The sequence below is a fragment of the Onthophagus taurus genome, chromosome 8 (genome assembly GCF_036711975.1).
Source record: "Onthophagus taurus isolate NC chromosome 8, IU_Otau_3.0, whole genome shotgun sequence".
Lineage (NCBI taxonomy): Eukaryota > Metazoa > Arthropoda > Insecta > Coleoptera > Scarabaeidae > Onthophagus > Onthophagus taurus.
In genome coordinates, this window is record NC_091973.1 from 8,891,847 (window position 1) to 8,904,370 (window position 12,524).

Here is a 12,524-nt window from a genome sequence, read left to right on the forward strand (position 1 = left end):
CCTCACATGCAGAGTGTACCTCTGCTGGGAGGGAATATATCAATAGCGAGAGTATCCCCCGTGAGCAGCTCGTACCATCGCTACACGACGTGGCATAGAGTTGATAAGTCGCTGTATTGTAGCGGGAGTTTACCGGGGGAGCCGGACAGCGTTGAAGTCTCCGACCAATCATGTACCAAACATGTTCGATCGGATTCAGATCAGGAGAACGAGCTGGCCATGGAAGCATTCGTATACGGTACTCTTCCACAAAGGTCTATATAACACGCATCCATGCACACCTCGCCATGCCCATTGCACTGCCAATAATTACCGCTCGAGATGACGAGCAATTTCACGGAGCGATACACCCACAATGTGCATACCTACAACCATTTCTCGCTCAAACTCGCTTAAGTAACGCGATCGCCCTTCCATTGCGCACAGAGTACGGCAACAAACTGGTCCCTCACATCACACTAAAAACGACCGGTATATCTCACCCACTTCAGTCTCCATAGCGACGGAATGTTCCAATTGGAAGGGCGGCTCAGTCAACAATGCCGCGACAGAGAAACTCTAAACTCGCTGAATAAATCTTTATGCTCCGCAAATATAATGGATTTATCTTCACGCGTTCAGATTATATAGGGTGTGCTCGTGAATTATTTCCAACAGTGTACCTTGCAGGATTTATTGGACCACACAACAAAGCGTTTGGCTATGTATTTAGTAAATGTACTTAAACAATTAAGTCCAGAACAGCGTCAATCATTGAGAAAAAAATGAAGGATTGAGATGCTACATTTGTGGTGTGACACCAAAGGAATTTAATAATCCCAACATAAAGAAAACTGTTGGTATTGACAAGCATACAATATTCCTGTAAAAGCATGGCAGTTGCTGCTGAAATCACCGGTGTGGATTTAAGTCTAATAAGACGGTTAAAAATAATTTTGGAAATTATTTCAAGTTCGCATAAAGTGGATTTTAAAAAGTTTGTTCTACATGGGTATGAGACTGCTGTACATACATTTACATCCATGGCATCCCATCACTACTATGCACAATATCCTAATCCATGTGGCAATTGTTATAGAAAATATTTTTTTGCCGATAGGGTTGTTATCAAAGGAAGCAGCAGAGGCACGTAACAAACATATTCGACTGTACCGGCAGAATAAATGCAATATAGACGTAATGAATAGATTATTGCTCAGCTACATAGTAAAGAAGCCTTAGAAATGCTGATTTCTACTGACCCCCACATGGCTGACAAGAATTTCTCTGATGAGGAATCTACCGCAGAAGATTCTGATAAATGGAGCTCTCATGAATATTTTATAATACATTTTTTTAAACAATTTTTTTAATGTTAAATTGTTTTTTATTTTTATATATGTTTACCAAAAACCTAAAACAACTGAAATAAATCAAAATAAACGTTTTTGAATACATGATATTAACCAAACAAAAATAGAAAGAACAAAAAAAACTGACTAATATAGATAGAATGTAATATTAAGTACAATAATGGCATATTTTATTAAACCTTTAAATTGTGAATATCACGAAAACTACTAAAATACTACTTAACATAAATTAAAGAGAACTTGACGGACAATTCAATCAGCACATAATGTACAGGGTGTTCCATTTAAAAAGCTTATGAAAAAGCCATTTGTTAAACATCAAAATTTACAATGTTTTATGAACACGCTGTATAATGTATCTAATATTTTTGGACACTATCATCTAGCTACAAGCTTTGACTATTATTCAACATAATGAATAGATTATTGCTCAGCCCAGGTCCATTATTGTCTAGTATTAGACAAAAACCACGAAATAAATCTATGCTACATAGTAAAGAAGCCTTAGAAATGCTGATTTCTGCTGAGCCCCACATGACTGAGAAGAATTTCTCTGATGAGGAATATACCGCAGAAGATTCTGATAGTGAATGAGCCAATGGAGCTCTGATGAATATTTTAAAATACACTTTTTAAATAATTTTTTAATGTTAAATTGTTTTTTATTTTTATATATGTTTAGCAAAAGCCATTAAAAAAAATGTTTGGCTGCCTAATTTGCATAAATACCCCCTATGTACGTGCAAAATTCGCAATATTAATCAAACAAAAATATAAAGAACAAAAAAACTGACTAAAATAGATAGAATGTAAATTGTGAATATCACGAAAACTACTAAAATTGGATATGCGATATACTTAACATAAATTGAAAAGAACTTGACGGACAATTCAATTAGTACATAATATACAGGATGTTCTATTTGAAAAACTTAACAAAAGCCATTGGTTAAACATCAAAATTTACAATGTTGAACACGCTGTATAATGTATCTAATATCTTTAGACACTATCCTAGCTACAAGCTTTGACTATTATCCGACATATTTTAAAGGCAAAATGAGTAAAAATGTAGTTTTTATATCGTTTTTAAAAAGATCCTGCAACGGGCATATTTTGGAAAAACAATTGAATATCTCAGGAAGCATACGGTTGGATAACTAAATTTAATTATATTAATAATATGGTAAAATATACCATACTCGCCGTTACGGCCAAATGCAACACCCTGTATAAATGAAAATAATTTTACGTTATAGAAAGTGGCAAACAATTTGGTTAAAACATTTTTTTCTATCTCAAATGATTTAGTAGTTATCGACCGCCGGGATACTAATAACTCACCCTGTATACATATACGGGGTGATTTTTTGAAAACGATCCGCGTAAGATATTTTTGAAACCAAAAGGAAGTTAAAAATTTCCGAAAAAAGGTCCACTTATATTTCAAGGGGGAAACGGTTTGACCTATGTTTCACACTTTTTACGTTTACCCCTACGCCCCCACGAATACCTCCCCAAAAATTTTAAATGGAATGATTCATCTCAAATGAAAGCTTATCTTATAAGGATTATGGTGATCTGTCACTTGCCCACGTTTCTTATTTTCTCATACATTTTATGACAAAGTTTATCATGGTCACTTCAGGAGAATGGTAAGCGCTATCGAAACCTAATTTTCATCAGTGAGGAGTGGAAACAAAAGAAAACAAGCAGTTGACGTTTTGTCTAACAAACTGTCACATTAGTTGTTTCCGTTTAGTCAACTTAACAACATACATATTGCTGAAAGGGTGGAAGTTATCTACATTTATGGTGCCGAGCAATGTGCTCGTGCAACAGCAAGGGTTTTTAATCAAAGACATCCAAATAAGCATATGGAGCATAAATACGTTCGTGAACTTGTGCAAAAATTTGAAGTAACTGCATCGGTAGAGAACAAGAAAAGGCATACTAATAAGGTAGTAGATGAACTGGCGGAGATGGAAGTAATTGCGTCAAGTTCTTTGTGTCAGGTTGCAATTTCGCCCTGACAAGATAGAAACTATGATCGAAATGATAATTGCGAATCCAAATTTAGTAAAAAACATTTGCTTCGGTGATGAGTGCACTTTTTACTTAAATAGACATGTGAACAAGCATAATGTACGATATTGGAGCGACGAAAATCCCCATTTTACAAGAGAGGAACATACCCAGAGATCACAAAAGATTAATGTTTGGGCAATAATACTAGGTAATTCAATAGTTGGACTCATATTCATTAATTAAACTTGTACTTGTAACATCATTGATGCTCTAATAACTGAAGAAGTGGAAAACTAGCTTGATGAAGGAGGTAATCAAGTACTCGACCAACGTATGCTGCGAATGTTCGTAATTGGCTTAACCGGAGATTTCCAAACCACTGGATTAGTAGACAAGGAACAATCGAATGGCCTCCACGATCACCGGACCTCACAGGTCTTGACTTCTTCCTTTGGGGTCATTTAAAGTCAATAGTTTATAAGACTAAATCCAGAGAGTTAAATGACTTGCGTCAACGAATTAACAACGAGTGCCGAAACATTCCACGAGAAACTTTTCAGAAAGTAAGGCAAGAATTTGAAAACTGGATGGAGACTAAATGTTATTTTCAACGCCTACTTAGATGTTTAAATTCTTATCCTAAAGTAAAATGAATTGATCATTTCTCAATGTTAAATAAAAAAAAATGCTCAAGTGACACAATTTCCTTTTAGTTTCTGAAATATCTCAGGCGGATCGTTTTCAAAAAATCATCCTGTATATTTTATATATAGCGGTTTTAATTTTATTTTCCATTTATTTAGGATTTATATAAAAGAGAAACTTTTAGAAAGACAATTAACGTTTGAGGGGTAAACGGAGTTTAGAGTGACGTTATTATTTACAGAGTGGGTTGGCCGGTTGACAGTTGCGGGTTAAAATTAGAACTGGAACCGATCCTGGACGAAATACGTGCGGAACTTACGCTTAAAATTAATTATTTATGAAACGCCGCTACCCGAACACGAACCATTAACACTGTGTGTGAATGAAAAGTGTTCGTACTTTGTATGTTTAACTACCGGCGGTGTTTCCATTCCCAAATGAAAAAAAAGGTAAGCGGTTGAGGTTTTCGAGTTTGCGAAACTGGTCTCGCCTAGGGGATGTGCGTTTTGGGGGGAAGGGATAATTGAATATGTCTTAATTTGGGGGATAAAGCGTGGAAATTGGGGATTTTGTAGCGGGGTTTTATCAATATTTAAGTAAGTTTGTTAGTGTAACAAGACGGTTCTTCGAGGAGGCAGTTCTTAGACAAAGCTTAGATAATTTGGGGTTTACGCCCGGCATAAAGCGGCGATAAATTTTTCATGGGGTTATTCCGCTCACTTCGCCGTCGTTGAATTAATTCGGCTTCTGACGGTTCGTGAAGTCTATATTTGTAACAAGTTTTAGTTTAAATAAGGAAAACGTAATAACTGTGCTTTTTATTTCGCACATTAAAATATTAAAGACACCGAAAACAGTCGGGTTTCCACACCTTTCGAGTTCCCGCGTCGAACTTAAATGAAGATGGTTTTGTTTTATACCCTAAATAAAATGTAGGTGCCTCCCAAATTTACAACTTCTGCCTTTTAGGTCGTAAATTTTTATACACGCTCCGTTTTTCCGGAAAAATTCGCTTATACTTTGAAAATTTTCTGTAATAACTTCTAATGGAGGTAATCAATCTTAATTGAAGCAATTCGCCGCTGCCTCGAATCGATTCCTAATTTCCTGTTATTTATTTTTAATTCTGTTACTCCAATATCTGAGGGGATAACTTAATCGTTAAAAACCAAATTTTCCTCTGACGTCATCATAAACAGCCTTCTACTTCTCTAAAGTTTTAGTCCTATCAACTCACTCACTTAATCTATCAAGCTAACAAAGACCCGGGAAGGGACTCTAATCCGCGTATGCCCTTTTCTCCGAAAGAGCTTACCAACAACTGCTTATTATGGAATATATTACCGTTTGACCCCCTATTCGCATCTATGTCATTTTTGGAATTCGAGCTTCCTTAAGCACTTACTAGATTAAATCCGCCGTCAATTCGAGCGTTAGCGAATTACGCTGACCGATAAACTTTAAGTTTCCGTTCAAAACAGAATTCCATTCAAGTGAACCATCAAATGAGAAGCTGTAACTAGTTTACTTACTTCGCTATTCGCGTTTTAACGCAAGGGTGCTACCCTTGAGATAATTTATTACAAATTGCCCCAAGATATAGAAGTATCCAATTACAGGCAATTTCGATTTAATTGAAAGTCTACTAGATACCGTCGCCCCTTTATTAATTTCCCCCTACGATGACGAAATGAAAATTTTTGAACCCCAGATGAAACGGATACAAATTTCATTCCTTATTACACCAGATTTGCATTTAAATTATTCGCGAAACGGCCGCGAGTTCTACCCGCTCGTTAATTTTTCATTTCATCCCTCGACTATCAATCTTGGTTTCAACGTTTTTCGATATCTAGCGACAATGCATTTTTCGACCGCCATTTGCATGCCTTTTATTACACCTTGTTAACCTGGGCGTAAGGTAAAAGAAAATATGTTAATAAAATGTCCGGCTCGTATAAACCTCCGCGGGTCGTCATTAAATGCAAATTTATGCATATTTCCCTCTATTTAAGTAATCGCAAACTATTAGATGCAAATTCTACCGCAGATTTATTAAGTGGGCTTTCTTAATCAATTTTAACTCCACCGATACTAATACGCATGCGTTAACGCATGATCACAATTGCCCATCTTAAAATAAAAGTCTATATTTATTAATTGCCGATGTTAATTGAACTAAAACTAGAATTAACAAGTATTCACTTAGAACTTGTTTCTGAAGAAGGTGCAACATGGCGTCCAAAACATTAAACGAAATGTTAAAAATGTTTAGCATTTCTGTTATATTTTAATCATTATTTAAGTTTATCCTTGAAACTTTTTTAACCTCGGAAATGAAATTTTTTACTCAAGGGAACGTTGTATAACCAGTTAAAGAAGAAACGGAAGCCGGTGTATTTATGTTCATTACGGGAGAATGAATTTTTAGGGATGATATAATCAGTGGCGGTGGGTTTCCTGAAGATGTTGAAATTAATTGAGTTAGTGTTTGAACCAAGCCGAGAAAATTTAATTTATTGTTTGTTTCAAACTCGATTGTAAATTGTGTTAAATTACACATGTAGTTTAACATATTTCGAAGGCCTATCAGCTTAGATTCCTTCGTTAATAATAAAGTAGCATCAATATCTGACCCTAAATTATGTAATTTATAATCTAATTAATCGTGAATTAAGTGTTAATATATTCAAAATATAGCAAATGTGAAGACCTAACCTACACAAGATTTAATAACAATGATGAGTAACCGAGGCACTACAATCAACGCCATCAAACATAATAGGCGATTATGTTACTCACAAAGTAGTTTGGGTAACCGGCCCTAAAGCCATTAGTGTCTATTAGATACGGTGATTGTGGCAAGTTACTACATCTATATGGTGCTAAATCTAAAAGAAGACTTTTCAGCTTAGAAAGCAACATTGATAAAAGCAAAATGATTTATATGATAAGAAGTTAATGGAAAATGATTATTATAATCAACAAAAGTTCGATTAAAAATAACGCAAGACCAGAAGAGACAGAATTAAGCAGAACTAATCCAAAATCTAAAGATGGAGGAAGTAACAAACGAGGAACTAAGTTGGTATGGTTACCTTGATATGAGACACGAAGCATTTCCACGAAAATTTTGAAATGATGCCATAAATATAAAAACAAAAGGGAAAACATCCAGGAAATGCATTCTATATGTATTTGCTAAAAGTGGGATTCTGGCAAGAATAAATACTACCTTCTCTGTTATATAGCATATATGGAAGTCACACAAATTATTTCTGTGAGTCTGATGTGGACCAACACAACCCAAACGAAGACACTTATATTAAATAACCCTAAATCACTTTTCTTAGTATTATAGAACCCTAAGGTTTCATTATTATTGTGATCTGATCATTAATACGAACAATTTTATTCCTAATTTACTACGAGTATCTTAAAACTAGGGATCTTACTCAGTAGAAGTTCCTTAGATTGTACTAATAAAAATAAACACCAGCACTAAACATGCATAATCTCGCACTTTGCTCTGCTTTTACACTTAACACTCAAACAACTAGCTCAAAAGGTTTCGTTCTCTTGAGTCTTCTCGTCTGATTGGTGTTGTCGAGGAGCTGGTTGGTCTCAATATTCACGTGGTCTAAGAGCAAATTTGTTGATCGTCTTGTTGATTGGCTGACAGTGTCCATCCCCAGGTCCCGGTGGATGTCACTACTTTGAAAGTACCAGGGTGCATCAACGATGTTCCTTAACACTTTATTCTGGAATCTCTGGATGATTTGGGTATTACTTTCGCTGGCACATCCCCATAGTTGAATCCCGTATGTCCATATTTATATATGATTTCCTCCCCAACAGCCAATACATTTTTTTATCTCTTATATCTTCCAGCGAAGTTTTACATACATGGTTAATCCCAGATATTTTGCTTGGTATCTGTTTATCATCTATTCTGATTGGTACATACTGCTCCCTTTTCTTTGTAAAACTAACATGTACCGATTTATTCTTATTTATTATAATTTTATTAATTGATGTCTGTAGTCTATTTGCTGCTTCTTCATGATTATTGCCTATGGCCAGGATGGCCGTGTCATCAGCAAAAGTAGCAATAGTATCGTTTTCTAATTTAGGAATTTATTTCTTTTAAATCTAAACAAGCATCTTCTTGCTTTATTCTAAAGGCCCGTTCTGATATACAGGATGTTTCATGAGGACTGGTACATACGTTAATATGTTATAGATTTGTTCATTTTAAGTAGAAAAGTTCCTAAAAGAAAGTGCTCAACTCTCAAAGGTAACTGAGATACAGCCAGTTAATGCATAAATTGATATCACGGCTGTTTTGAAACAGTCATTTGTCAATGTTTGACATTTCACATTATTTGGTTGACGTGTCGACTAAGTTGTGGATTGACTCATGCAGAATATGCTGATATGATGTTTTGTTACGGTTTCTGCAATTAAACATTCAACAGATTGCATGAAACCGTATGAAACCATTCTGTTCCAAGCACAAGTATTCGTTCTCAACGTGCAGGTGTGTAAACTCTGAATGAAGTTGAACAAATTCTTCAGTCGGTAGGATGCAGTCCATCTACCAGTACAAGAAGATTTTCTGCTCGTCTTGGTGTTCCTCATGTAAAAGTATGGAGAATATCGCGTACTCATGGCTTGTATCCATTCATGGATATGCAACTCATGTTCAACCAGTACAACACCTTGAACCAACAGACATTGCCAGGAGATTAGAATTTTGTGAATGGGTAATATCTAACCGCCGCTTGATTTCTGTGATACTTTTTACCGATGAAGCCATTTTCACCCGTAATGGAATCAATAACAGTCGAAATGATCACCAGGGTTGAAACAAATTTTCAAGTAAAATTCTCTGTGATTGCATATGGTGGAATGATTGACAATAACTTAATTGGGCCTTTCGTACTACCCGAGCGTCTAACAGCGGACAGATATTTAGAGTTCTTGCGCAATGAGCTTCCAATACTGTTAGAAGATATTCCTTTGGCCACCAGAGCCAATATGTTCTTCCAACATGATGGGGCCCCTGCTCACTACGGCCGTCAAGTGACGCAATACCTAAACCAAACCTTTGCGGAACGGTGGATTGGTCGATCACTTGGCCAACTCGGTCAACGGACCTTAATCCATTAGATTACGGAATGTGGGGAGAGCTGAAAAGCGATGTTTAGCAAGTTAAAGTAAACACGCGTGATAAGCTAATCGTTCGTATTATGACCAGTGCTGCACGAATCAAGGCACATCAGGATAAATTATGCAGCACAGTGCGTGATATTTTCAAGAGATCAGCCAAGTGCATCGACTTATATCGAGGGATATTCGAACACTTCCTTTAAAGTCCGAATTATTAATGCATTAACTGGTTGTATCTGAGTTACCTTTGAGAATAGAGCACATCTTTTTAGGATCATGCCAAACTTTATCAAATGCCTGAGCCACATCCAAGAAGACAGTCAGTTATATGTTTATGGTGGAGGTTTTAAATGTGTTTACTAGGTGTTCTGCAAATCTATTTAGTTTTTGCTCATTATTTCTAGCCCAGCTTCCATCTTTATTACTAATTGGTAGATTTTGAGTGATTAGTCTCTTCAGACTTTTGGTCGCTTTCCATAACGAGTAATTCACAGATTATCAATTAATTTAGGTACCCGTTTAGAGCATTATTCTTCAAATTCTTTATAACCCATTTCAGCCTTTGGGTGGCATTATTCAGTCTAGTTTTATCTTCTGGAGCTCTAGTTTTCTTTAAGGTAGTTGATGCTGTTTGTTCTTGCGTTTAATTTAGGGATACTGTCCCATGCTGCCTGTTGGATACAGTTAACCAGTAGTTCGATATCCTTATCAAGCTGTTCTTTGGATTTAAGTCTAACTGCGAGGTTAATTTAGTTTTCTAGAATGATTTGGAAACTTGTGTAGTTACTTGCATGTAGTTACTGATATATTCCTGGTTATGAAAAAGTCAATCAGATATGGGATTTTGTTCGTATCGGTAGGCCAATACGTTGGATTGCCTGTACATAAAATTTCACAATTCAATTGCTTGATTGCGTTGAAGAGTTCTCTTCCTTTAGCTGTGATAATCCTTGATCTCCAGTGGGTGTGCTTGGAATTGAGGTCTCCTCCTATGATGAACCTATAGCCTTGTAATTCTAGAAACTCTATGTAATGTTCTTTTTTGATAGTATGTCTGGGTGGGCAACAAATAGCTGTGAAAATTAGCTCATCCTTATCCTGTATTTCATCTCCTAGTAATATTGTCTTTTATTATAACTGCACTGCCTCGAGCATGCCTGCCTGACGAGGCATATGTCGATTTTTTCCATTTCTAATACGGCTTGAAGTTCTTGTTGATACCGCCATTGGAACTTCCTAGGTATTCCTCTCTTCCTTTGTTCATAGGGCACTAATTTTAATGCTATATTTCAAAGTCTTCCCTTTGACATTCGTCGTATACGGTCGTACCATATCAGCTGTTTTTTCGTGATGTCTTATAATTGTTTCTTTGACATTTGCAACACGTTCTCTTTACTTTTTACAATAGTATTATATATATTTAGTTTCCTTTTTCTCGAACGTTCGTTGTGTCCCTTTATAGCTCGCCTTCCCTGTCTTTTATTTGTAATGAATCCTTTCCTTCGCTGTTTAATTCTATTCCAAGATATTTATCACATTTCTCAATTTTTTCATTATAGGATATCTTTTATCGGATGTTGTTATTAAAGCAGGATATTGACAGGGCAAAAGTACTATATGAAAAAGAGAAGAAATCACCTCTAAACCTGACATTAATCCGTGTTTATATCTGATATCTTAGATTGCAGCAAAGTTCAAAGATTATAAAATTAATATGTAAAGGGGTTTTCATCCATATTGGTGTTTTAATTTAATTACAAATTAGTTAACATAAAATATACGAGCCTGGTTCAAACTGGAAAACAACATAAATCTTCAAATTTATTACCGAATGAAATTCCTAACCTATATTTGACAAGACTCCTGATGATGGCTTAAGCCGAAACCGGTAGAGTCAACGATAAATAATATATTGAAGTATTAAATACAGTTTTATTTTTCAAACATTATAAAATTAGATATGATTTTAATGGCATTATGGAGAATTCATGGAGATATTCGTATTAATTTCGATTGTCTCGGAGATAATTTAATATAAAAATGTTGAGTGAAATTATGCGAATGAAAAGTAACTTTAACAGCGAAACTTTTTTAAACCCTCATAATCTTTAAAAACTAATAAAAAAATTGAAAATATTACTTTTGTTTCGTTTATTTTCAACAGTTCTATTTAGGGATAAATTAATGTGAATTTGCCCTTGGGAAAGCGGTTATTAAAGCGACGGTTAAAGTGCGGTTTGAACCGTTTTTATTAGCCTAGCTTTGCGGTATCCACGAACTGCGCCCATAACTTTTATGGGGTATAAATGACTGCCGTTACTGTCAGGTTCTGAAGGTGTACTCGAGCTTATTTATTAATCAAAACCGTCGGAGATTTCGAAATCTCTGATCGCGAACCTTTGTGGGTTCTTAAATATTTCACCTTAAATAGCCGTCTGGTGAAAGGGAATAGAAGAAGTTCTCGATTTTCATTTAGTGCTTGAAAGAGGTATATACAAAGTTTCAGTGAAAATATAAAGCGAGAGGAGCTTTAATACGGAAACATTTTGTTTGGATAATTACTAGAAAATCAAATAAATAAATATACGTATGTAATAAAATGTAAATGTATAAAGAAGCTTGAAGAGATAAAAGAGAAAATTTCATTTTCTCCAACGTAATTGGTAGAAGAGCATCAAACGTAGTAAAAGTGCGAATAATCAGGTATATTTTCGGGGGTAATAGGTTGGCGGGAGAATGAGTAATTACAAGGAGCAATTTATTCAGCATTTTGGATAAGTATCGTGCCACTCCAATCCCGCCTATTTCACAAAAGATATCAAAGAGGCAAATCGCACAAAGAGGTCTGTCACTTCCGTTTTCGCGAAAAACGGGCACTATCAACGAAGACAGGGAATAGACACAACAAAGGGGGTACATTATATTTTCATTCGGGGGTATACAGAGTAGATAAAGAAGGCGACGAGCTGAAAGTCTCACTATTGGAAACGATGTAATTATTTTGTTGATAAATAATAACGTCGGGAAGTGTCAGTATAAAAAATAACCGGCATTTCTCGGCGGAGTGTTCAATAAATAAATCATTTGGGGTTGTTTGCCGATGTCCAGGGAAAAATCCTCTATCGTTCTCGTTCTCGTAGTTCGATATGTCAAGACTGACAAAGAAATTATGTGAGGGTTATTTTTTTTGTATTTCGAAACATTCGTTCTCGAATACTTTTGTCTATATACGAATGAATCTCAATCAAAATATTTAATGACAAGGCCACAAGAATAAAGTATCCTGTCAAAAATACATAACTTTGCGAAACGGTATTGATGGTAATT

The 12,524-nt window shown here is 35.5% G+C and overlaps 1 protein-coding gene across 6 annotated transcripts in view; it reads right to left on the bottom strand.

Annotated features, from left to right (window-relative positions):
- LOC111413900 (Protein tyrosine phosphatase 99A) overlaps positions 1-12,524 on the bottom strand; it is a 300,358-nt gene that overhangs the window by 287,265 nt on the left and 569 nt on the right. The gene's annotated exons all lie outside the window — the stretch shown is intronic.